The sequence below is a fragment of the Catharus ustulatus genome, chromosome 10 (genome assembly GCF_009819885.2).
Source record: "Catharus ustulatus isolate bCatUst1 chromosome 10, bCatUst1.pri.v2, whole genome shotgun sequence".
In the NCBI taxonomy this organism is placed as follows: Eukaryota; Metazoa; Chordata; class Aves; order Passeriformes; family Turdidae; genus Catharus; species Catharus ustulatus.
Genome location: NC_046230.1, coordinates 12543804 through 12570743, shown reverse-complemented (window position 1 = coordinate 12570743; position 26940 = coordinate 12543804). Strand labels below are relative to the sequence as shown.

Sequence of the window (26940 nt, the reverse complement as noted above, 5' to 3'; positions counted from 1 at the left end):
GGATCTGGGAGTGACCCCAGGGCTGCTCTGGCTGTGCTGGCTCCATTCCCTGCCCTGCCTGCAGCACAGGGAGCTGCACACACTGACCACCCAGCCCTGCCTCTGCAGGGCCTTTTCCACTGCCTCTCAGGGCAGGAAATTATCCTAGTCTGGAGTGTGAGCTCTCCTTTTCCACATGTTAAAGAACTGCACCCACTCTCACTACACCACACCTCCAGATGTGCACTCTCATGGCCCAGGAGGTCCCAGGCACTCAGGTGGTGACAGGCAGCAGCCAGGATGGTATCTGCAAAGTCCAGTGCTGAATCTCATACAAACATTCACCCACTACGATGGAGTGCTAGTGTTTATGGTCACTAATGCTGAAAGCAGGTGTTTTGGGCCAGAGAGACACTTATCTATTCCATTTATTTAATATGGACATTGTGTGGCAAGAAAATATGTAAGAATCCCAGTAGCAAGTTAAGCAATTATTTTTTTACAATAATCTGTGGATTTCAATCTATTTGTCATTTCCCATTCTGTAGTCAGCAGAACCCAATCATTTTTATCAGGACTTTGAGTGCTACAATACACCATCAAGACTAGAGAAAAATGGGGATATAAAAGTAATCTCTGCAACAGGTAGGGGTGTTTACATATAGATAGCATGTTTAGTTTGATAAATGCTTCTTCATGTAGTCAGATAGTTTGCTGAATATCTGATATCAAGAAAACACACAGAAGGTGCAAAGTTCCATTTCTGTTTTCTAGATAGAGCAAAATGAACTGAATTTATAAATGCCACTGGTGTGCCACTCATTTACCGACATTAAATTCTGAAAATTGTGAAGAAGGACAGCAAAAGAGAGGCTATTTCATTTTAATAGAGAAGTGACAGTTCTGTGAACTTTCTTTGTCATTTCTCATATGAGCTTGCCAAGCAGCCTGAGTGAAAATGACACTTGGAAAAAGAGGCCAACATGGTGAATTTAGTGACAATTGGTTGTTTTCTGTTTTTCCCCAGACATCCTTTTTAAAAAAAAAGAGAACTCTGAAAGTCAAAAAATTTTGAATGCTAAATTGAATTGAGAAAAAACTTATTACAAATTAACTGTATTGGTTCACCCTGTCAAAAAAAAAAAAAAAAATGGATGGGGGGTTAGATTTCTTTGCTTTCTTTGCATTTGTACAATAGCCTCTATTAAATTGGAACATTTATAGGCTATTCTTCTTTAAAAAACCTATAAATACATAGATATAAGTTATCATGATACAAACCCCAGACAACTGGTATAGTTTAATATTGTTCCAATAAGGTAAGAAAAAAAAAAAAAAGACAATACCAAATATGATATAGAACATATAAAAGAGTATTTCAAGATTGTTTTCAAAGTGTAATGTTGAGAAACGTTTTGCAGGCTACATGGGCAGGTATAGCACTGTGTTTGAATCCCTGTAAATGCCAGCCTGAGGCAGGGATGGGGCAGCTGGAGCCCAGCAGGGAGCTCAGCCCTGACCAGCACTGTCCCCAGTCTCTGCCAGCTGTGGCCAAGTGACACCACTGCAGGGCAGGGGAGCTTTCTGTGCTTCACCCCTGCCCTGCTAGGGCCAGCGAGGAGCACAGGGGACAGGGGTGAGCAAAGCAAAATGGGCAGCACAGAGCCCAGGCTCCCACCTCCCGCTGCCCTGCACCAGGAGCTCTCCCTCCAGCTGGCACTGCTCTCCTCGTCCTCCTGCCACAAACCCACTAAAACCCAGGAGAAAAACTCGCACTTTGTCTTTCTTTTTTTTTTTTTCCTTTTTTTTTTTAACTTTTAAATGAAGCCCTATAGGTTATTTTCTCAATTTCCAAGAAAAGATTAATTGAAGTATCTATTTTAACTGAACGTGGCCTGCCAGTACAGGCTACAGCTGAAGAATTGTATTAACAGCCTTCTCAAGCTAAGTCTTATTTTTCATGGCTCATTAACTTTGGTGTAGTCTGCTCCAGGCTGAAATTTTACAAGACTCCAGTTCTAAAGTGTTTTCTTTAAGAACTGATAACGAAAAATGACAGGCAAGTTCAATGGTATATAAAAATAAATAAGTTATTAGCGTTAGACACTTCTAATTTACAGAGCTTGAAAATGTCAGATAAGGAAAAGGTGGCAGACAGTTATCACTGCTAATTACCTTCCAGCTCTGATCTGGATACATTTGCAGTAGCTGTGAATGAAATGGTGCTCTTCAGAGTGCAAGGAATAGACTAGAATTATTTTGTAAAAACTTCAATACGAATGTCTTTGTCAAAGGTAAAGGCTACTGAGATTTCAAGTAGCGAATTATCTTAGCAGCTAGGAAAATGTTATTTCCCAGGGCTGTGCAAGAAAAGAAGGGACAGGGATCTCTGGCAAGCTTTGCTCACTCCTTTGCCAGCTCCTTGGAGGCAACAGGGTGCTCTCAGCCTGCCCAGCTGCCCAGAGTGGCAGTGCCCTGCCCTGTCCCTCTCCCCGCTGGCAGGGCAGAGCTCAGGGCTCTGCCTCACCTGCTGCCCACTGCCCCCCTCCCCAGGGCAGAGACCTGCCAAGCCAGGCTGGGAATTGGGTTACCAAAATATGAGTATTGGTCCAAGACTGATACTCAACTGTGACAGACAAAAGACTCTCTAACAATTTAAAGTTAGAAAGGGTATGTTTATTCAGCACTGGGCAGCAGCGTGGGGTAGCCCCCTAATACACACTGCAAAATTCCAGGTGGTCACAGAGTCTATTTATTGACAAAAGGTTTAAACAAACACATATCCATAATACCAGCCCCTCCCATCCCTGCTTCCTATGGTAATTAGCTTGAATGGCTATTAAGCAGCGTGGTTGGCTTCTTGAATTAAGTCTGGGGTCGTTTCTGTGGGGAGGGGTCTTAAAAGGAGGAAGTAAGGCGAGTCTTCCTCGCCCCGACCTTTTGTATTAATGACAATACAAATGGCTTTTGGGGCAACTTTAGTTTTGCAAAGAATGAGTTTCTGGTTGCAATTGTTCGTGTTCTTTGGACCTAACTACTAGTTTCATCCTTTCCCATTGCAAGCACAGCTAAGCAAACATAAATTGACAGGCAATCAATTATTTAAGTTTCAGGTAACTATCTCAAGCCCAGTTTCTTCTAACTTTTAACTAAAATCCTAATTTCTTTAAGATTAGTGTTTCAGAATCTGCAGCCCCAGGGTCAGAGGTAATTCCTCAGTCTGAGCTCCACTCAGCTCCTCACTCAGAGGCAGAACTGAAGACCTTTCTGGTCATGCAGCAGTTGTTAAAATGCAGACTCAGTGGTGCAGGACACCTCCAAATCATCCCTGGGCAGAGTGGGAGCTGCCCAGCCACGGTGGATCTGATCAGCAGATGGTGAATGCAGGGGATGTTCTCCCACTGCCCCTCCTGCCAGGTGTGCAGCTGCTCCCCAAACAGCCCAGCTCTCCTGTAAAAGCACAGGTCAGTATTTGTGGGGCAGGAAAAGGTCAGTGTGTGTTTGACACCACTCAAATTATTGCCACCTACTAAGTGTGACAATCTGCAGAGCTGGGAGGGGCTTAGGCTATGAAACAAAAGTATGCAAGAATTCAACTAGGTTTATTTCTGCCACCTCATTTTTGCTTTCCATTTCAGATACTGAAAGAGCTTGGCCTTATATTTACAGCCAAAAATATGAATAGTTAGATTTTTTGGTATCCCTTTTCAAAAAAAGATTTGGAATTTGTCTTCTTGGAAGGAGTGGGGAGCTAACTGCCTCACTTAAAGAAAAAGGACTTTATTTTTACACAACATGGGTCATATTTCTATTACCAGTTGGTTTGAAAAAAAGCTTTGAAAGAAGTGTTGCCTGACAATCCAAATCCAGGTTAATACATCGTCTTATTGACATCAACTCTACTTCTTAAAGGAGGTACCCATTTCACAGGAATTGAATTTGTTGATAAATAATGGGAGAAAGGATATTAGAAAAAATAGATATATTTCAAATTTTTTAGTTTTTTTGTTCTAAGTTTGTATTTTGGAACTTGACTTTACATTATATCATACATCATATGACTGAAACTGCTTCAGAGAAAGAAAAATGGTTTCAGTATGCATGAAGAATTTCTTTCCATATGTCATGAAAGGAAAAAAAAGTTTTGACAACTGTTTTCTCAGGAGACAAGAGATGTATGTTCTGAGATGCAGTAATATGTCACCAGCTAAGCTGGTGAACAGCAGCAGTTTGAAATAACTAGTGAGGATGGCTGGTCCAAAAGACATTTTCCTAAAAAACTGAGCTGCAATGCCATTTTTCATTTAACTGGTGACTGGCAGTCAACATTTCTTTTGGATTTGAATGAATATTCACTATATAATGATTTCTTAGCATTTCAGTGTCCATTCTGAGTCTCTTTTCTAGCAGTCCCAGGCTTTGTTATGTCCCTGACTGTGATGCTTGGTTTTCCTCCTTTCCATTTTTAAAGATGACCTTGCTGGTAAATCTGCTTTCAAAGGTCCCTTGGCTCCATTTAAAATCCAGACCTTTAAACATGGTCCTTAATAGTTGTAAAATGTTCTCATAAATTCCAAGCTATGTATTTTCTATATTGTTTCTTTATGGTTCGTTTAGTGTGACATTATATAAAAATTTTAAAGAGGCATTTCCTTCTCAATCACTTCTGAGTGAAGTGTCTGGAAAAATCACTCTTAAAACTTTCTGTTTGAGCCATTAATTAGCACACTTCTTGTTAACTGCTGCTGTAGCTTTTGATTCACTGGCACCAGCACACTTCTGGTGTGATGGATGTGCTGTAAAGGCTTAGACAGATAGGCTGTTTGCATGTCATAGTAAAATGAGATATGGCATTCACTTTCAAAATGAACTTTATGGGATAATACTTTACAGAAGTGATGATGTCGTCCTGGATACTGAGGCTTTGTAAGTAAATACAAATAATGCTCCATGTGTTTTATTAGCCTTTGTCAGTGTAACCTTTAACAGAAAATTAAGACAAATTCAGAGCAGTATTTTAAGCTGAAAGGGGTATTAACATAATGGCATAAATCACAACTCAAGAGTTTATGTAGGCAGCTATGAATAAAGAAACAAAGGTTTCCTGAACATAAGAAAGAGTCTGCTGTGAGGGAAAATCAAAAAGTCTCATGGAAATAAAAGGAGCTACTGGAAATCAGGGCCCCTTGAGATGGGGAGAAATTCAGTGGCTCTGCTTTTATTTTGACTCTTCTTCTATAAAATAAAAAAAAAGTTTTAATATTGCCCAACAGTTTTCCATTATATACAACAAACTGCAGTATAGAAATCTTTTCACCTAAAGGGAATTAGTGACCAAGGAAAAAGCCAAACAGAAAAAAAAAAGAGGGATGTGTGGAGTTAGCACAGCATTGGTCACCATGCTCTTTCTTGCCCTTGAAACTGCTGAGGGATTAAAGGCAGGCAGGTGCTCAGATGTCACTGTAATGAAAGGGCCAGAACAATTCTTCAGAGAGGAAAAGCAGCCCAATAAAAACAGAGGAACCACAACTGGCCTTGGTTTTCTGGTCACCAGGAGCTCTAACAGCAGCAAAGGGTAAGGCTCAGGCAGCTTCTGTTGTTTGTCCAGCGCGAATGGAGTTGGAAAGCAGTGCCAGTGCTGGGATGACACCCATCCTGGGCTGGGTTTTGGGGAAGGCAAGGGCTGTGCCTGGCTCACCTGCCAGTGCCAGCAGGTGCCCCAGCCCCTGGCTGCCCTCCCAGAGAGCAGCAAGGAGCACAAACAGCACTACAGGCCTGTGAGTAGATGTCTCAGAGAATTATCAGGGACATTGATGAATCACACTGGCATTTAGACTGTGCTCAGTGGGAGTAAAAAGTGAAAAAGTCATTTCATTCTGTAGTAGATTTTCAAAATACTTGGAGGCAGATATTTCCCTGGGTCATGGCCCAGTCTTATAACAAATTCCTTCTCTTTTTTGGTTCTTACATCTGGTGCTCTTTTATGTGGCATAATAATAATAATAATAATAACAATAACAGCACATTTAGGGTAAAGAGACCTGCCAATGACACCAATAGCATCAAGACTCAGTTATGTAAAAATTGTGCAGTATTTTCTTTGGTCGTTACAAATAGAATTAATGAAAGGCAAAAATGAAAAATGTTTTTTAAAAGTGAATGAATCTAATAAATATTAGCCAGGGGGAAAAAAAAACCAAAAAGAAAATGTCAATTTATGTTCTACAAAACTTGGGTGGGTTTTGGCAGTCGGCATTAAATGCAACTTTGCTGCATTGCTCTGCATCATCTCAGGACAAAAAGTCTTACACAATGCTTGTATTTAATGTATTCTATTATGTCAGTCAGTAAGTGATAGTATGTCTTATCTAATTAAATCCAGATTTCTGTGCATCTCTTAATTTACTTACTGTGAAAATAATGGAAGCCAGCATTAAAGTATTAAAATCAGATAAAATTGCATTTCATATTAATATGTGTGTGGAAATGTATAATTTAAAATATATCTTATGAAATGCAATCTCCTTTACATATTGCATAGAGGTCTGATATTGATCACAATATTTCTGGTAGTGTATGATGAGAGGAGAAAATGAGTGTACTATGCTTCCTCTAGGGATAAATTTGCTTCTTGCTGATCTCTCACACAGCTTCTTTGAATAAAACTAGTTCTTGTTTGATACTTTTCTTCTTGTTGAAGGAAGGTAAGTTTCATAAAGGAATGTTGGAATGCAGTCAGCCTCTCTGCAGTCAGATACTTTGCAGAGCAGTGGCTGAGCAATCCAGGGCCCCTTCAGCTCTGGCCCTTCTCTGGGCACACTGGGATCAGTTCCTAAGATAAACCTGACTTTGTTTCCCAGTTTCAGGCTGAGGAGAGCCAGCAGGGTCTGGCTGACAAAGGCACCGGACTGAGAGCTGCCCCTGGCAAGAGCAGGGCACTGAGAAGGGCTGCAGGATACAGAAACTGCAGGGGCTGCAGCAGCGCCAGGACACCTGGGATGGACAGGTAACCTGTTCAACTTTGCTTCCAGTCTCAAAGTGCAGCCTGTTGAGAGACAGAACAGGCTTTAAGTTACAGCAATTTCATGATTACAAGCCACACCGATTATAAGCCGCACTTCCAGGTGTTGGCAACATTTCGTTCTTCCTCTATATACAAGCCACACCGGATTGTAAACCACACTTTTGTTCACAGCGAGGATCCGCTGGCAACTTTCACAAAGTTGCCAATTCGTAACAGAATCGCGGGATCACGGGGTTTACTGGCTCAGCTCGGGGCTGGGCGGGCTCGGCCTGCTCGCGGCTGCTGCAGGCTCGCACTCCCGGGATGGCAAATTTCTGGACTTTGTTCATATATTGGTGGCTCCGGAGTATAAGCCGCACTTCTGGGTTCAGACCAAAATTTTAGTCAAAATGGTGTGGCTTATAATGGTGAAATTACTGTACTCTTCTGTGCACTGTATCCTTCAGGTCGGTTCATGTGTCACTTGCTGCTGTAAATCCTCTGAGGCCAATGGGAATTGTGCTGGGCACAAGTGAGAATGAGATCCTCACCATTCACGTGCAGGATCTTCTCTTTTCCACAGCAATGATTCCTATTTGTGACTAAGGATTTGCTTTTGAAATCATGGTTTTGGTTTGTATCAGAAACATTCAAATACAGCAATGCTGGACTACACACATACACATTTGTAACTGAAACTCTTTAAAATCATTCTCTCTTGTTCCTTATGAAAATATGTCTAATGAATCCTGTCAAATATCCATCTATGCCATCTTGAGACAGGCACTATTAAAATTAGGAAAGACTTTCAAATTTAGGAGACACTTTAGGATTAGAGCTTTATATTTTAATATGCAACATCAGTGCTTCAAAGAAATTTATTCAAACTTGTACACCAGCAATATGAAAGTGTCAGGAGTCTTTCTGCATTGTTATCTGCTGGCTGAGGACCAAAAAGCAAAAATTAGTGATGCAGAAATCCGAAAACTGAAATTAAAAATGAACTCATAAAAACATGACATGAATATTGCCTATATCTCTGCAACAATAATTGTTACAGTTCATTTTTTTTTAGCTTTTTCATTAACCAGGCTCTTAAAAATTTTCAAACTAATAACATTATCTGAGGAAAAAAAATTGCAACTATTTTTGCTCAGTGTTGTTTACCCTTAGAGAAGCAAAATTGTCTGCCAAATGTGGAATGATTCCTTTCTTTAAATTCTGACTGGCAGGAAAAAAATCTGCTCTCTGCAAAAATTACCTTATTTTGTAGCTGTCTCAAGGATATGTCTCCTGTTATCAGATGATGCCCTTTCTTCCTTGAGTGGAAAACTCACTGTGCTCCACAAACAGTCACTTTGCATTATGTAGATCATTTCCCAAGAAAAGTAAAGGAGTGGGCTTTTGACAATGATGGAAACAACGAAGCATGAAGAATTCAGAGAAGATCAAAGGTGCTCATTAGTTTAGATGGTAGGAAATAGAGCTGTTAACAATAGCACAGTATCTTTCTTGTTACTCTTTCATACACTATGAAATCCCATAATTGTTGCATCAGAAAATGCCTCATTTACTTTTCACGAATCAAATATTTAAAAGAAATTCTTATGCTTCAAATCACATGTAGTAGATGGACCCACTCATTTATTGTATTACTTTGATGTATTTTTTTATTACTTGAAAGGCTAATTCAGATTGCAGAGGTTTTATGAATATTTTATAGACTCAGTGTTATGAATGATCAGAAATATCTCTCTGATATGCTCTGGGCTTACAATTCAGCAGTGCTTAAATTAAACCCAGCAGAGGAATAGACTGTGGAAGCAAAAACCCAGTTGAATCATCTTCCATATCCCTGCATTTCTACTCAGAGCATTCTTAGGGCAGCTACAGGTGCCTCCCATATGTATAGAGCTGAGCACATCAGTGGTGCAAAGTAATTTTTTATTCATCTCTCTTCTCTGCTAAGACACAACTAAGAGAATCTAATTTAGGCAATTTCATGTTTTAACCACCGACTTAATTTAACCTAAAACTATTTTTGATCTTATTTATCTTCTTGTTTTAAATTATAAAGGTCTGCAGATCTCCTAGTACGTGGTTTAGCAGTTCTAATATTACTCTTCCTCTGCTCCATTTGAGGTTGAAGTATAACAATAATACAACTGGTTTAATTAAATTTTTACTGCTTCTTTATGTCTCTTATGATTACCAGACTGGTGCTGTATTTAGCTACTGAATTATTTTTATTTAGTAGCACATAAATAGTTTTTTAAATTCTACCCACTATGGGCTTTCTCCTTGCATATCCTGCAAAAGAAATAGGGATCTGTGTATTTAAAATTTTGTGATGGAATATTCTGAGCAAAGCAGTGGATACATTAGCGAAGGACAGATTAAAAAAACCCATAAAAATATATCTTCAGCATCCACAGCCAACAAGTAATCATACTGAAAAAAGTGCCAGAGTACCACTAAAACCCACCAAACGTACAGAAATGGCTTGTTTGTGACATAATGGGCACAGCCTTTCTCTAGCAGTGATAGGCACCTCACGAGGCCGTTCCTGCTGGCTCACACCAGGTCTGTATGGCACCGGTTTGCTGTGAGCCCCTGCAGGCAGAGGGCTCAGCTCTCCTGTTCCAGGCTCAGGAACCACTCAGTCATCCTGTGCCTCAGCCAGCTGCTCCCCTGCTCACAGCAATTTCCTGTGTGACATCTAACCACTGTGTCAGGATTAATGCTTTCATCTCTTTTTGTGCTGATTTGTGCTGCAAACTCACCACTGTGACTGTTTTCCACAGCAGTGAATTCCCACAATTGAACATAAGCAAACTGGTGTCCCTGCTTTCAGAAGTCATCGGGTTTTCTTCATGATGAACAGACTCTGCTCTGAAGTCATGGGAAACATCCATCATGAGGGGATGTAGGAGGGTTTGTGCAGTTCCTCTCCCTCCTCTTCTGCTGTTCCAGAGCCTACAAACAGCTGCCAGTGTGGTTAATCATTGCAAACAGTAAAATAACACTGGTAAATGTATGCAAAATATGGGTGCACTGGGAGAGCACTGGAGGGTGGGAGAGGAAAAGAAGAGAGATTTTAATGACCTCTGTCTATTCCCAAAGTAAAGACATACCCAGTGTTATTCAGCAGCATGAAGATATGTTTTAACAATAACCTTTAAAATAGTGGTAAGAAATAAAAATTAAATACTTCTTGCCTGCACTCCAGAGTGTGAAAAGAAAATCAGCTTCTGCTTCATTTGGTAGGAAGCCTTCACTCACTCCAGAGAACAGGGTGTAAAGCCACAGTTTTCATTGTTAAACAGATTTGGTATTCCAGTTAGGTACTGAATTTCCTTTAATAAATATTAGTACTTGGAAGAATTCTGAACCGTGTAAAATCCACCATTTCAAATTCCTTTCCAGCACTTTAGCTTATGCAAGACTGACACAGAAAGTAACTTCTGAAGCCCATAAAGGCAAGGAGGCTTAACTTCTGTTTTCGTTTTTCCTAGAAAAGTATTAAAGCCATGCTCGAGTAATCATTTTTAATGAAAAAATGTAACACTGTGAGGTAAGCTCTGATCATAAGCCTGATCTTGTGAAAGAAGTGCATTTCGAGACTATGATGAGTAATTGCTGCATATTTTCAAGACATCATTATTAAGATGAGCAGCTTTTAGTGCTGGTTAACTGTGACAATGCTGATTTGCAAGTGTATGCAACTCTTACATTTTTTGCATGCTATCTTTCAATAGCTCCTTCTCATTTTGCCTCAGAACATGGGACAGATTTCTGTTTTCAATAGGGTTTATTGTCTCATTTCCTTGCAACTCCATTAGCTAATGGAAAAAATGGTGATGGACTTGTGTATCATGGCCTGAGATACACATCCCACAGGTTTTGCTGCTAAGAGTTTTCAATCATTTAACACACATGAAGATCGTGCTGAAAGGTGAGATTCCAGCACACAAGCCAGCTATGAAATTGCAGACACGGTGGTAGTTTTTCTTCTCAAACTATTGGCTCACATACTGAGGGGACAGGGAAGGGAAGGGAAATTTGCTACACAATAAAGAATCTCCTGACTCAGCCTAAGAGAAGGGATATTTTTCTGGTTCTGTGATCCAGATCACTCATGGGCAAGACCAGACCAAGGCAGATAGATCAGACAGTGCAGAATGAGCCCAGACATAAAAACCTCAAATAAATCTTCCAGTCCACGTCCCAAGCTCTTTAGTATGATGCTCAGGGCATCATTACCCTTTAAGTTTTAAAAAGGAAAGCACAAGAAACAAAGCCATTTTCCTACCTTTTTACTGAATCCTGCATTATATTTTTTTTTATCTAAAGCAGGTTAATCTAACAACTGCAGCCATCTTACAGTCTGTAGGCCATTTTCTGCCTTCAAGCTGTGATCAATTTATAAGGAAGGAACAGAGGAAAAAAAAGGCAGCCCAGAGCAGGATGTAAAATCTCCTGTAGATGCCAGCCCTCTCTCAGGTGCCCTCTTTGTGGGCAGCAGCACCTCCACACTCATGGCAGGGGGTGAAAAAGTAGTTGAAATGAAGTCATCTCTTTAGAGAACAGTAATATCATCCCTAAAACTTTTCTTCAGTCACTTAAGTTCTGCTACAATGATTTCAGGGCACTCAAAATTTACTTACAGGACATCAGAATTTAAATAAAGGACTCAAACTGTGTCAACTTTTAAATGATTTCTTGTTCTTCAAGATACTGGCAACCTGATACCAGAAATTCCTCATCCCTTTATCTGTCTTAAGAAGAGCTTACAGACTTAGAAGCGATTTTCCCCTCTATCAAAATTCTGCAAAGGACATGAGAAAGGTCAGAAGAAAAGCTCTGGTTTCCTTGACTTTGACCACAGAGCTCTCCAAAAAAGCATATTGAATATCATTACACCCAAACAGAGAAACATCATACCATCACCTTTTTAATCTGTGATGGATGGCATTATATGGCAATAACAGAGCAATACAATGTCAGCCTTGTCTTTTTCTGGGTCTCTTGGAAATCAAATCCCCTAAATGAAGCCACATTTAAAAATAAAAACAAAAAGAGCTGAACTTTAAATATGAGTGTGCCAGTTGGAGTCTTGCAAGGAGTTCCTTTTTATTTGAAAGTACATGCAAGCTCAAAATACAAATTCAGATAACCATATACTTTTCCCAGGGTGGTCTCATTCCTTTGGTGAGTCTCAGGCTTCTAATTGTCCAGATCAGGTGTCAGAGCAGAGAGATAATGTTGGGGCCAGCTTGGACCTGGCTTCATTTCCCCTGGAAACCAGTGTGCAGGGATCAGAAGGAAAGATCTTAATAGTTTGCACCAGATTTTCTTTAAAGAATGGTGTAAGAACTGAGCTGTGATTTTTTATAGCTATGTTGGGAAAGCCTCAGATGTCTCTACGTGGAAAGCACAACCTGGAGGTATGATGAGCTTTAGGAGTTCCATGGAGATGTGTTCTGTCCTAACAATGACAACTCTTCTCAGAAGAAATGATGAGTTATATTAATTGGTATGTTCTAGGTATATTTGTTGTTTTGTGGTCCTCAAACAGGCACAGCTACACGATATTAATTGAAGGCTTAGCAGGAAGGTGTTACCTGTAAGCAAGATGAAGTGTGCCTGGGAGAGGAGGAGCTGTCCTGTGAGTCTGCAAGGTAAGATATAGATGAGCTGTGGGTTAGAGGAAGTCTAATACCACAGTAAGTGATGGTATTAAAAATAAATACATGTTTAGCTCATAAACCATGAGAAAAAAAGAGCTGCATTACTGAGCAGTTTAGAAGAGAAAGAAAAATGAATCCAACTCCTTGGATCAAGGCAGTTAGAAATGGTTTATAGTTTTAATACTCAAGACTGAGAATGACAATAAAAATTTAAAAAAACCCTAGACACTGTGGCCTTGATCATTCACCCCATTTAAAATCATGGAAGATATTTGTGTCTATTGTGCATTTATCAACACTCAATTTTCTGTAAGGTGTAAATATTGATAATTAAAATGCCAATGCTAAACCATAAAAAAAATCACTGTTAAGTGAAAAATATTCCTCAAGTTCACACCTCAGAAAAGAAGCTTTCCATACAGATGGCTGCAGCCCAGTCATGGTACACTGGTGTGGAATTTCCCAGAGTGGTGAAAAGGTGGATTTTGCAGTTTCCCTGTTGAACTTCACAGACACCTCCCCAGGGAATGCAGTGACTGAGATCTTTGTTCCCTTCACCAAGGACATAGAATGCAATGCACTCAAGAACTGAGCTCTTCACATGGCAGGTTCAGTACTGCACAGATAAACCACCGTGTGCTTGTCTTTAAGTAATAACCAAAACCTCTCTAATCTCTACACAGGTACTCAAAGCCTGAAATGCTTGTAAGTGTAAAACACCCAAAGCCTTGGACTTGTGCAGAGTGATTGCTCAGTCCCATGTAGTGCTCATTAATTTCTTTAGTCATGAACAGTAAAGCCTGTCAGATGTGCATTATCACAGTGCTGGAGGCCAAAAGCTCTCTTGCTTTCTTCTGAGGTAACAAATGAAGTGATGCCATTCACATTTTATAGATAAGGATGTTAGCTACAGAGAGCTGAAGTGTCTTGCCTTAGGTCACAGAGGAATTACTTAGTCTGAGCTGGTTATCACTTATTTTAGTCACATAAAAGAATTTGGACCTCAGTTATCAACTATTTATCACTAAATATGTAATTGAGCAGAGAATAAAGAGTCAGCATCACTGTCATCATTCAGCAGAAAAACATCTTGTGAGGCTGAGTCATCACAAAGTAGAACTACAACAAAAGGGTGTTTTAACAAGAGCAAGGCTAGGGGCTAAATATTAGAGTTACAGAAAGCATGTAATAAATACAAGATTACTAAAAACTCATCTAGTTTCAAAAAGAAGTGGATATGGTGTGAGTCACATCACACGTTTCAGATTCTCACACCTTAAGAAAACAGTTCTGATTTTGGTTTCATGTTTTCACCTTGTGAAACTCCCACTTTTTGCATTTTGATGGGAAAAACAGCCTTACTTCTCTCAATTTTTTTGGCTTTTAAATTCCTAGGCTCAAATAAAGTCGCAGGACAGCTAAAACACCACCTAAGACCAAAGAAAAATTTTACAGGAGAATCCAGGTTCCCAATGACAGCTGAATTTAGCAAATCTCTATGGAATATACAAACTTGAGATTTTAGTCATAATTTGTTCTATTACATCAAGCATGCTTGCTCACCCATGCTGGGCTGCACGATTGCCCCAGCACAATTACTTATTGCTGCTTTATTAAGGACTTTTCGTCATTTGCAAATTTTACTTACAATGATTTTATATCACTTTTCAGACACTTGCTACTTGTGACTCAAGAAGTTTAATGACACTGAATGAAGAGTATTTCTGTGAAAGACTTGTTATAAAATATGCTAGTGGTGATCTTTAATTGAAGATAACAATTTTCATTGTAATAGTAGATCATAGCTCACATTGAGATTATATCAAGTTTTACAGACTTGTTTGAAATACATTTTTTTCTGTGTCAATAATTTCAAGTATTTTAAAATTTTAGGTGGTTTGGTCACTCAAAATGGATGTTGGCTTTGAATTTCATTATTCTAATTACTGGATAAATTTGCACAGAAATAACTGATATTTTTATTATCCCATAAAATTTTAATATGAATTGTAATAAACAGCCTAAGTACAAAGCTTATTGTTAATTTTAAATTGATTTGTGTCTCTTTAAGGACTATGGTTTTAGTGTCCTCTTTAACTTTTACAGTTTATGGGGGATTTTGGTAGTAGAGGTTAATTCCTCTGATTAAGAAAAAACAGCATGTGCAATAGAATGTATTTACAAAGATTAATTTTATCACAGAAATGATTAATCTCCTAAACTTTACGATGATAAATATCTAAATAAACAGCAGTGAAATGCAGATTATTTCCTAGACTTTCAGATATTGTTAGAATGATGAGAAATGGGAATGCATTGGCCATGAGTACTTGCTGATGGATGGGAATACCAACACTTTTCCAAGCACCTCTGAAGCCTCACCTGCTTCTGAAATTCCTGCACAACTAAGGAGGGAATAAGGCAATTACAGAAGGAAAGAGGAAAAGAAAAATACTTTAAAATCTATTTAATTAAATGCTATTTTCAGGATAATATTTTGATTCCTATGAAAAAAATTTTATTAGGATTTGGGAGAAGATCATTGACAACAAGAGCATTGCAGAGCTGGAATCTTTTCACATTATATTAATAAAAATAAGGATTTAATATCAAATGATGTATTTTAGTGCAGGTAGATACATACTAGTTTACATCTATCAAACACTTAACTATTCATTTTGATTCAGTGTCAGAATTCTGATTTGAGTCAAGAAGTTCTGGTGTTACACCCTGAATTTTTATCTTCATCCCTTTCAGTGTGCAGATTCATTCAATGCCTCTGCAAATTGGCCTCATAACTCTAAAGAGCACTGAGGGATTTTTGTGGCTTTTATTTGTTCATTTGGTTTTGGTTTAGTTTTGTTTTCCTGTCCATTCTCTCCAGAAGAAAATTAGTTTTGTTAAACCAGTTAATTTAGAAATGGACTGGGAAGCTACTGAATTGACAGTAATAGTGTATTGTTACATTTTTTTATTTGAATAACAAACCATTTTTAATTCTTGGTGATGAATAAATGGTCATAGAATAGTCTAAGCCAATGTCACAGCCCAGAGAAAACTACAGAGCTTGCTGAATACCAGCTGACTGAAAATCCCAGTCTGTTATCTTTGTGAATTCAGGCTAGTAGTGATTTTTCACTGAATTTTTGATAGGTCAAGTACAGTTCAGATGTGGAATGATTTTTATTCACCACATTATCCTACAGTGTGTTACTTTCCAACAGGATTTAAGCTAAAAATAATAATAATAAAAAAATGTTTCTCAATGTGTCAGAAAATAGTATCCTACAATATTCAGAAAATACTTCAAATTATTCATTGTAGCATTTTTTACAGTCAGAGAGCTTGGCCATGGTGAGCTGTATTTAGCCTAAGGCTGAACAAGTATTAAGAAGACACAGAGGCTTTATACCTATTGTGTCTTTTATGAATTCAAGGCTTTAGAAAAGGCAATTTGGCTTCCTTACAGCAGGTGTTGTGTAGAAGCAGGTTCAGAGCTGATTAAATCACATCTGGGGGATTTGAGAAGCTGTACAAGCCAGTACAGTAGTGACACTTGGCTGCTTCCTACATATCACACGGGGATTTCTGAGAGACTCTGGGAGCTCCAAATGCTGAACAAAGATCCTGGCAAAAAGGGACAGGTGAAGGCAGGTTTTCTACCAATTAGTTTCAACAAAGTCTAATTTTATTACAAAAAATATATCTGCTTTAAGTAAAACTTGATATAATACTATTTATGACCCAGACAAATATGAATTGGAAAGTATCACATTCATAATTCCTCTCTGCTGCTTTTTATTAGTATAAAAGTAAAATGAACCTCAAAGAGTCACAGAAGGGAACTTCTGTGCAAGTGACTTGCATTGATTCATAAGAAAAATCTCAACAATAATAAAAGCAAGGCACTGTGAAAAATGTATAGCAGCCTCTTATTTCATTGCCATCTCACTTTTCCAAAACAATATCCAAAAAAGTCATTGTTCACCAGGCTGTAGGGCAAGGTATCATGCACTAGAATTCCACAGAAAGGATCATGCTCTTTTGTGAGCCAGCAGCTCACCAAGCACCCTGGGATGCACACTGAATCCAGCAAGTGCTTTTATTTTTTTGGTGTTTCTGTTGGTTTTATTGAGCAAATAAGCAAAAAGCCTTGTAAATGCTTTTTTACAATGCTCTAGCAGTGCAGATTCTATACAAGAAAAATCTTACATTCTTTAATATTTAAAAACTTCTTATAATGCCTTTGCTATAGCAGACACAAAGATCCCTGTACAGCGAAGGAATTTAGTGCATTCTCTTTTTGCCAGTGGGAGGACCAGGAGGAGATAATCTGTGTTCAGTCACTCCTTTAGCCTAAAAATAATTGAAAATGAAATTAGAAAATACTTCAGTTTCTGCAACGATATGAAGAGGCAGAAAAAGTAAGACACAGTTTTGCAAATCCTCAACAATTTTATAGAGCAGGAGTCGCATTAAACTGGGATGTTATTTAAAAATGTGTTCCTGTAAACGAGGGATAGCAAGAGAGCAAAATAAAATTGAGCATAATGGGGATGGAAGAAGCAGCTTACTGGAACCAATAAATAGTCTATGTAGGATAAATTTAGTATATTAATATTAAACATTTTACAACACCATATCTGAATTTCATTTTATCTTTCCATTAATCTATTTCCTATTATTCCTTTTTTTTTTTTTTTTTTTGTATAGCATCTCTGAAAGGGAATAAAAATCCCAAAATAAATAGTTAAATTATTTCTAACCCAATAGCTTCTTATTAAAACTCAGGTTTCTAACTAAATTATTTCTTCTTCCCCACTTACTCTAAGTTAGGAGAAAATTGTCTGCTTAAGATCCAATTACAGGACTCTGCTTAAGAAAGACCTGTATAATTTTTATACTTGCTGAGACAACACAATATTGCCTTAGTCTCTGAAATCTCTGAGCTCAATTAATATTTTCCACAAAAGGTATTGTCTCCAGTGAACAGGGATTCCCGGTACTGATTTGAAAAGAGACACTCCAGGCACTTGGACTCTCAAACTGAGAAAGTTCCCAGAGCTCAGCAGGGCCCATGGAATCTGAACATTGGCAATAACTGGTGAGATTAATCTTGGATCAGAAGAGTTCCTTCTCTTGACAAAACAGCTTCCTGCAAGGGAACCCCAAATTTCAGTCTACAGCAGTTCCAAGCATCTACCTGCTTCCCAGGGACCTTTTATATAATTTAACAGGATGCAATATGAAGAGTGTTTTTCCCTAAGGATCAGCATAAATTTCTATCTGCTTGCATTCATCCTGTTACTTCTGCTTAGACTGCTTCAGATTATCCTAAACATTTCCATGTCACCTATTGATAACAGCACCCCCAGTGAAACTTCTGTCTGGTGCTCACTCCTTTTCAGCCACAGTGCAATCACGGAGGGCAATGTGTGTGCTTGAGCCCCCACAGCAAGACGCCAATTTTTTTACCAATAAGGCAAAAAATGTTGCAAGAACTGGAAAGATTAAGAAACCCAACAACCAATCAACCAACCATCCAACAAATAATCAAACAAATCCACTAACCCACCCTCCTTCCCCCACAAAATCACTTGCAGAATATTTGCTCCTGGAAAAAATAAATTACTGGAGTAGACATGCATTCTTCCACGTTTTTATGGAGACAATAAACCAAGAACTGGGTAATATGTTCTGATCATCTGTTCTAAGCAGACTCAAAGTACTTGCCTAGTAAAATTATTGCTTTATATAACAGTTTGTTCTTTTTGCTTTGATTAATGACCATGCTAGTTTCTAGGCAGCAACACTTCCTACAGCTACACTGGAGAAAGCTCATATTTTGGAACTGCTGTTACCTGCCAGTGAGAAAATGGTTGTCCTGCCAGTGCATTTTACAGAAAGCAATTAAATCTTGTTCTAAAATAGGAAGTGTCTTCTGTTGTTTTTAAACATGTAAGAATTTTTGAGCATCCTGTTCTTGTTTTCCTAATTCAATTGCATTACCGACCATGTGACTCTTCAGACAAGATAAATTGCCTTTGTTTGAAATAAATTTCCTATATAAACACATATTCTCTCCAAATATCTTTGGAAACACTCATACTTCCTCACAACTCCTTTTGGTAGCTCAGGCAGCTTTTACAGCTTGATTTTTTTTTTTTTTTTGGCTCAGTGCAGTAGAAGCACATTGTGCTTATGCCTTTTAGTGTTGAATCTTTTTAATTTACAGAGTTTGGTCACAGAACAAGCACTCATGAAAACAGCTCCATTTCACAGGCATATAAACCAAAATGGCAGCATTCAGATAAAGAAACTGGAAAGAATTTGACTGCTGCAGAAGCTTGAATATTGTTGTGACTTTTCCTGTCTAAATCAAACACAGAAAACTGGCACAGCCACCTCTGATTGAGAAGATGAGCTGCTTTGAAATGTGGTGGAAAAACACAACCCACAGCCCACTGCTTCCACTTCAGCTCTCATGCAGCTTAGCAAACAAGACTCAGACCAACTTCTGCAACCAAGTACATGCTGCTGATCCAACCTATCTTTCAAAGAAATTGGATTAGGACAGAGGAACTTAAAAAAAAAAGTGGAGTTTCAATACTTTCTTTAAGAAATTATTTAATTCTTTCTTTAAGAAATTTCTTCAAATTTTTAGCTTGTCTTTGGAAATGAGGAAGGATTAGGAAAACCAAACAGCTAATTTTTAAGTCACTCTGCTTTGAATGCAGAAGTTGGGAAGCAAGTCTTAAAATAATTATTTAAGGTATACAGTAGCAAGGAAGGTGCTTTGATTTCCAATTGCCAAACATTAGAGCTACATGGGTAAAAAATCTAATAAAAAACTGCATGGGATGAAAATTGCCAAAGTGGTAGTCAGATTTCAAGAGAGCTTCTGCCAGAGATTTCTGTTCAATTGTATGAACTGGACATATGGATTTAGTTATATTATATGAGAAGAGTTTGGAGCACAGAAATATTACTTCTGTAAAAAGCCAAGAAATGTAATGCAGACGGACTTGGCAAAAAAAAAAAAAAAAAAAAAAAAAAAAAAAAAAAAAGTCTTTCAAACTAAGGCAGAAAGTGAAAGAAAAGATCACAGAGTTGTGGGATCTCCTGTCCTGTAATAAAAGAAAAGCTAATTTCTCAGAGCATTCATGAAGAAATCCAGAGCTTAGTGCCGTATTTCGAAAATGAATGACAACATTCTGCATACAGAAAAGGTTAACAGCCAGTCTGCTACTAGGAACTTATTTGGTTTTGTTTCTAAATCCTGTTATTGTGGGTTTTAGTTGTTGGTTTTGCTGTTTCTTGGTTTTGCATTTTTCTTTTAAAGAAACTTCCTACTGCAGAGGCAGCTGGGCCAGAGACAACTCTATTAGCACAAAGGACATTCCTGTAAATTCCAGAGGCTTTTCCAGTGGATACAGGGTGGGGAGGACACAGCCCTCCCACCAGAGAGCCAGCCAACACTTCTGCCAGTTCTGTATCAGCCCATGGTAGGTGGGGTCTCTTTTTCACTTTTAACATCTTGCTTGCTGAGTTTTCAGCTTGACTTCTGTGCTTTGTGCCAGCTTTTTCCTCACTTTCCCAGCTTCTGGCTGCTGCTGAACCTCGATGAATGACTCCCTGTGCTCGCTCTTTGCCAAACTTTCTGGCTCTGGAGGAAGATGAGAGGTTCTCTGTTACTTCTCTCCTGCAAAACTTACTGAGAGAGTGATTAGTTGCTGTATTAGCTGATTATTGTTCAGATAGGTGCAGGCCAGAAAACACTTTTCTTGGACACTTAAACTTGCTTAGGAATTTCTACACCCATTATTATTTCAATTCCTTGCAAAAGATCCTGAGCTGCTTGTTTTCAATCTATATGATCTACATATGCTGCTAGATGACATAATCTACTTTTTCTCATATGCTAGGTCTGATCAGAATGAAAATATCTTTGCTGGTGCTTTTCTTATTTCAATAAACACTCATCCACCTTACCCTTGCAGTTAGATCTCTGCTGTATTTCAGTATCAATGGAGCTGAAAAACATAAAGGCCAATGTAAACAAATGGTTATAAACACATAAAATATTCCTAATGAGAACTTTTCATACTAACAACCAAATTAGCTCTGTGATTCTCCAGTCATGCCACCTGTGTCAGCAAATGCAGTTTCTCAATAATTTCATGCTTGCCTTTTTCCCTGAAATCACAGTCAAGGAGCTAATTAAAAATGGTAAAAATATCAGGATCCTAAAAATGTCACTGCAAGACAAATCTGAGAGGAACTGGAGGTATGAAGCTCTCAGTCAGATTCCTTCAGCCTATCTGAGGTTTAAAACCAGCATGTTTGATAAGAAATCCTAATATTTGTCTGTGTATTCTTTCTTCATGCAGCTGTGGGCTCAGGACTTCTAAAAAAAGATGAAGGCATGAAGACAATCAAGCAAACAGGACTGGCAGTGCCCAGCAAAAGGAGGAGCTGAGGAGCTGTGATGCAGCACAGGAAAACTACAGAGCAAGTTTGAGGGATGACTTTAACCAACTCTATCTTTGACCTTTACTCAGTCTTTCTAATTATTGTGATTTTCTTTCGTTTTATTGTGGTTTTTCAAAATGTGTCTGCACTTTACAAATGCTCTGTTTGCTTCAGTAGAAAGAGTCAAAACAAACAAGCAAAAAAACCAAGCCAAGAGTACAGCCCCAAAGCTGGAAACTGCACATTAGGAGTAGGAATGGCCAAACTCTGCTTGCCCAGATTTCTCTCTCATCCCCAGCCCTGTGTTCAGAAGGGAGAAAGCAAACAAAGGCTGTGCTCCTGTGGCACTTCCTGGGATCCTGGGACTGAAAACCCTCTTTGGGTTCTTTGGTGGAACATTGGTTTATGATGAGAAACCAGCTCCTGCCAAAGAGGCTATCACTCACATGTGCAAGTGAGCTGTACTGCAAGACTGAAAAATTAATTAAATCATTGTTTATTCAACTCCATGCTCTGTCCCTGCTTTATCTAGACAAACAAGCTGAATAAACTTCTGAAAGCCTCAGCCTGAAGAGCCTGAATCCTATTAAACATTTAGGAGGCCACGTTCTATGAAAGGATATTTCCAAGGACCTATAGTACTTCTAAAACAGCACATTTAAAATATTTTGGCATTTTAAACAAAATTGCCTTGAATTTTCAAGCTCTGAAATGGGTCTACAAATTGACTACTTTCATTTAATTTTTGCCATCAAGTTTTATGTGGTAAAAAATATTTTTTTATATAAACCTAGGGGAATCATCTAATAAAAAAGAGATAGTGTACTTGGCTGTGTAATATTTTCTTACCTGACATCACAGAGCATATGAATGGGTGTGAAATTCCTCTCTGCCTCCCCACAGGTCGCTGTGACTAGGTGTAATTTCAGAGCAGACTACAGACATTTCACACATTACTCAGTGGTGAAAGTAAGAGGGAGACTCAAGCCCAGGACCAAGAGCATTTACAATTAGGAGCTGTGAGAGGCAAAGCAGATGTGCTTGAGCACAGAAACCACCTGGCAAGTGTCACTTTACAGTCCTGCATGTGCAGAAATGTTTGTCAGAAGTGATGAAGTTTGCAGCACCACTGGAAGCCAATACTTCACTGCACGAGAAACTGGCAGCAATAGCAGCTGCAGGACAGAATTTCCACAGGCCAACTGCACCTTTTTGGAGGGGGCAGAAAGAAGCTCATGTGTTCAGAGGTTTAAACCAGAATATGATATGCATGTGTCATTGGGATATCCACTGGTTCAGCCGTGCTTCAGACACTGAAGCCAGGGTTTGACATTTACATCTGGCTCCTGGACAGACACTTTATTAAAAAGCTTAGCCAAGAAGAAGTAGTGAGAAAAAATGTTTACCACATAAATTTCCATCTTTATTTAAGAGGCACCAAGCATAAAAGCCTATGGAAGAGTTCTCATCTTAAAACAATAAAACAAGGAAAAAAATATTGTCCCTACTGAGAACAAAACAAACATAAAATAACTTCAAAATTAGACAAGACTACCTGCTCTTTCTGAGTAAGCAAGGAATCAGTATGTGAAGTTTTGTACTCACTCCACTGCACCCCTGTGATATTTCTGTATCTGTAAACAAACTCTTATTTTACACAATGCTGAAAGAAGAGCAGCAATTTTCCCCATGAGTGGATAAAGGCCTCAGAATCAGAAATCTGACTCCTATGCCAGCCTGTTCCCAGTTTTTCTTTATTATTTATGTGATTTTTGCCATGAGGAAAAACATGACATGTCTCTGTCCCAGAAAAGGACTGGGACTGACATGGGAAGGTTCAAGAAGACTATTTATGCAAAATAACATTTTTCCAGTGTAATGCACCCCTTGATTTAACACTGGATGCAATAACTTTTGCTCAGCAGTGGGAGTGCCAAAGCATCACAGAGCTGCTAATGTAGTCTGAAAAACAAGAGCTGATTTTTGCAACACCAATGACAATACAAAGGGAGAGGTTGGCTTGTTTAGCAGGGATTTAGGAGCAGCTTTGGGCTGAGGCAGTGCCAGGGGAGCTGAGTGCCTGGGTGAGCAGGGAGGTCCCCAGAGCCATCACTGTTCCCTGCTCTCATTGGTGGCAGCACCAGAATCTTGCTCTGCACCATCAGGCCCCGGGCCCAGGCTGTATTCAGCACAGGACATTTAACATCCACAGTTATTCTGAGTGTTTGAGACTGAGGGTCTCTAGCCAGGTCACAGCACCTGTGCCTGGCTGCAGAGACATGTAGGGTATGATGCCATTGTGCTTTGCAATGGGTCATTGAAAGGTTCAATGTGGGAGAGATGATGGGTTTCACACCAGAGTGTGAGAAGGAAAAGGACCATGGGTTAAGCTCAGGTGCACAGATATTTATTCTGACGCTTGAAACTGAGCACTGTTTAGATTACAGCTCAGACTTCACAGCACCAAGAACAAAGCAGGCAGAAATCTGACTTGGGTGATTAACTCATGCTATTAAAGCTTAGAAAAGAAAATAAGTACAACTCAAATGAAAAACCTCTGGCTGTGACTGAAACCAAGAATTCAATTGTGCCACTGCTGTGCAAAGGGAGCAAGCAGGGCTGTGCCCCCATGACCCCTGGGCAGCAGCAATGATCTGCACTGGCACTTGCAGGCACTGTAAATCATCTGCCAGGGCAATATTGCAGACCTCAATAGATCAGATCAGCCCTCACTGTCTTCAGAGTAGATTTACTAGGGCACTAATGGGTTTCTAGCTCTTTCATCTCGCTCAGTGACACTTCCCCAAGAGTGTTATGCATATTTCTGCATAAATGGCAAACCATTCTGAGCAGTAACTGTTGTGCAGCAGACATGAACCTGGTTTTCCTTGGTCCCTGCAGGTGCACTACCAAGTTCAACCAACAGCACATTGACAGCTGTCCTTACCTTGTTAGTGACTGCCCCAGGTTTCAGTCTTTCAGAAGCTGGGCTGCATTGCTCCTGAGAGGCCAAATCTCTTCAGACAGGATGCCCTCTACCTTCCCAATGGAGTACAGAAGGAAACAAAATACAAAACAGTCATGGATTTCTACCTAAGCAGGTTTGCAGCCCCAGTCTATAAAGACTGACATTTCTATAGCTCAGGTTAAGACAGGCCCAGACACAAGTACTACAAAAAGCTACTGACTTTAAACAAGACTTGTTTTGGAAGGGGGAAAATGGACTAAGAGAAATTTTTGCAGACCAGCTGCCCAAAACCACAGGACCAGTGTTTCTCTGCTCTACTACACGACCAGCCTGGCAACCTCAGAGGCACAAAAGCTTCTTAAGTGGATGGATTTTTTTGCCATTGTTTAATGCAATCTTAACTGTGAATTCCTTGCAGCTCTGCAGGCTGAGAGGGGCAAAAAGCTTTAATCCAAACATGAAAGTGCCCAAGGAAGTTTGAGTGTGAGCAGCAGAGCAGCTGGGGGCAGAGGGGCTCACCAAGGACTCATTGCAGGGAGGCTCTGGGTCAGAGCTGCCTGCACAGGGCTCCCAGGCAGCTCTGCCACAGCCACCCACAGGTGTCCCTGGGCATGCAGGGCCAGCTGCACCCTCAGGGCTTTGTAGGCTGCTGCTCACCTCCTTTATTTTTTTAACTCTGGATGACATACGATGCTGTGGACTAATATTGATCCAGTGGTGGTGGGGTTTTTTTTATGAAGGGGCAACCTTTGGGACTCCTTCTGGGTCTTGAATAACCTTTATGCTACCAGAACAGCATAAAGAAGGGTTTATGATACAGGCTACTGACCTATTTTTGATATTTGTTTCCACAGAATGACCTTTTCTTTTGCTTGAAGTTTTACTCCACTTATTCCAGCTCTTCTCAAAGCATTGCACTAGAGATGAAAATAAAAATGGGTGATGATAAGAATAAAAGAAGATATAGCATCCCTAATTTCTATAAAGCAAAAAGAGTTAATTTTTTAGTTTTTTGCAAAAGAAGAAAATATCTCCTCTTTTATTCCAACTCTTAGTGCTCTAAAAGGCTGGGAAGAAGGAAGACAACAGGCACTGAATATAACCATCTACCTATTCTTTACAATCTACTGCTCTGGGCATTCATTTAAATGTCAGGCTTGTTCTCTGCAATGGGTAAAAAATTGCTTTTCTTGAATTTATCAGTAGATCTCACAGTGTCTGTTTATGAATGAGTTTTATTCCATAACCAACGTTTTAAGAAAGAGTAGAAGTGTCCAAATGTGCACGCTCAGTTTTCTGAAGGTGAAAAATATTTCTTTTGTTCTAGAATAGTTTTACCTTACTCTATTTGAGGTCAGTCCAGTCCTCTTCTTTATAACTCCCCTATAATCTTGGAGAGCTTAAAAGAACTCTTCAACTCCTTTAACTATTCCCTTGTGATTGAACTTTCATATAACCTGTTATTTTCTTGAGTTTGCTTTTTTGTTTTCACAAAGGATTCTGAAATAAACCCCTGCCCAAATCCCCTACATGAAAATCATTGAAAAGACAACCAAAGTTGACCCCAATGACATTTAGTTCTGTGGTTTGTAATGGCCCAAAGAAGCCTTACTTGGGAATGAACTTTTCTCTATTTGATAACAATTGCAACACATCCAAAGACTACACCTGTCTAACAGTCTAACCTGCAAAAGTAATGATAAACCATCAAAATAACTTAGCAAAATAAGGCATTTATTCAACATGTCCACTGTTTACAGAACAGCATGAAAGAAGTGACAAAGTATTGCATTATTTTCTTATCTCTGGTCCTTTAAACTTTTCTTGAGGTATATCTTTGCCCTGTGGAATGGGAAGCTTCCTGTTGGGAGCAGGCTTTCAAATGCTGATGCAGTCAGGGCTTTCAGCATCAGTCCCTCCTCTGCAGCTGAGCCTCTCCTGCAACACCAGTGACTCAGCCATACCCGTATCTCTTTGGAGAGACCCTCTCCACAGACAAAGCTACAAAATCATCCCTGACTCACTTTAAGCTGCCAACACTGACTCTATTCCAAGGGGAGGGTGTCTTAGTTAAAGTTGCACTGTCTGGCCATGAATTATGGCTACATTGCTCTCTTTCCAGTACAATTCAAGTGCACCAGTTTGATGTAAAACAGGGCAGAAGGAGGCAGTGATCCATCAGAGCATTTAAGCACTTCTGCAGTTTACAGTCCCTGCTCTCCTCCAGTGGAGTTAATACTGCACCTCTCCATGTTAGAACTTACAGGTATGAGTTTGGCAGATGCCCCTTACCTTGAGTTTGAAGAGTTTTGCCACCTCCTTCAGCGCTCATGGAAATTGAGAGGGAATGTTAACATCCAGCCATAAAATCCAGCCTGCTTTGCCTGGTACTTTTGAATACAAAGATACAGCAAGGAGTACACAGGGGCCCTGATTTGGGCAGAATGACTCTATCCTCTCCCAAGGAAACACATGAGATCAGAGTTTTTCACCTCCCTATAGCCTTCCTCGTTTTACACTGTTTTTGTTTTGCAGTCCAATAAATCACAGTTGGCTCTGCTGGCTGATGTAATGTCACTGTAATGCTCTGAGACAAGTGCTGGTGTGTGAGTTATGGAGATGAGAGTGTGTAGGCAAGCACTCATTAGCCTTAACTAATGAATCCTCTAACAAAGTCACACACAATTGAGAGGAGCACAAGCCACTGAAGCCTTGGGGCTTATTGCACTGGGTTTTCAGAGAAGGGTTTTTGTTTGTTTTGTTCTGAGTGAAAGTGTGCTCTGCCTTTCTTGCTTTTAAGAGGCCACAGTCCCTGAGTGTGTTTCCAA

At 39.4% G+C, this 26940-nt stretch overlaps 2 long non-coding RNA genes across 6 annotated transcripts in view; one reads left to right on the top strand and one right to left on the bottom strand.

The window, feature by feature from the left end:
- Positions 1-26785, bottom strand: part of LOC117000981 — a 31337-nt gene extending 4552 nt beyond the window's left edge. The window contains exons 1-5 of one of the 5 annotated variants that reach the window (XR_004418884.1): positions 26405-26785; positions 24942-25029; positions 24092-24179; positions 20665-20705; positions 16321-17028 (exon numbers count right to left, since the gene is read on the bottom strand). This is a non-coding gene — a long non-coding RNA (uncharacterized LOC117000981). Of the gene's footprint in view, positions 1-16320; positions 17029-20139; positions 20339-20664; positions 20706-24091; positions 24184-24941; positions 25030-26404 lie in introns of those variants that run through there. The other 4 variants (XR_004418886.1, XR_004418885.2, XR_004418883.2 and 1 more) reach the window with 4 other exon arrangements.
- LOC117000982 lies at positions 6827-20148 on the top strand. Its single transcript, XR_004418888.1, has 3 exons — positions 6827-6985; positions 12561-12663; positions 20015-20148. It is a non-coding gene; the product is annotated as an uncharacterized LOC117000982 (long non-coding RNA).
- Positions 26786-26940: the final 155 nt, after the last annotated feature.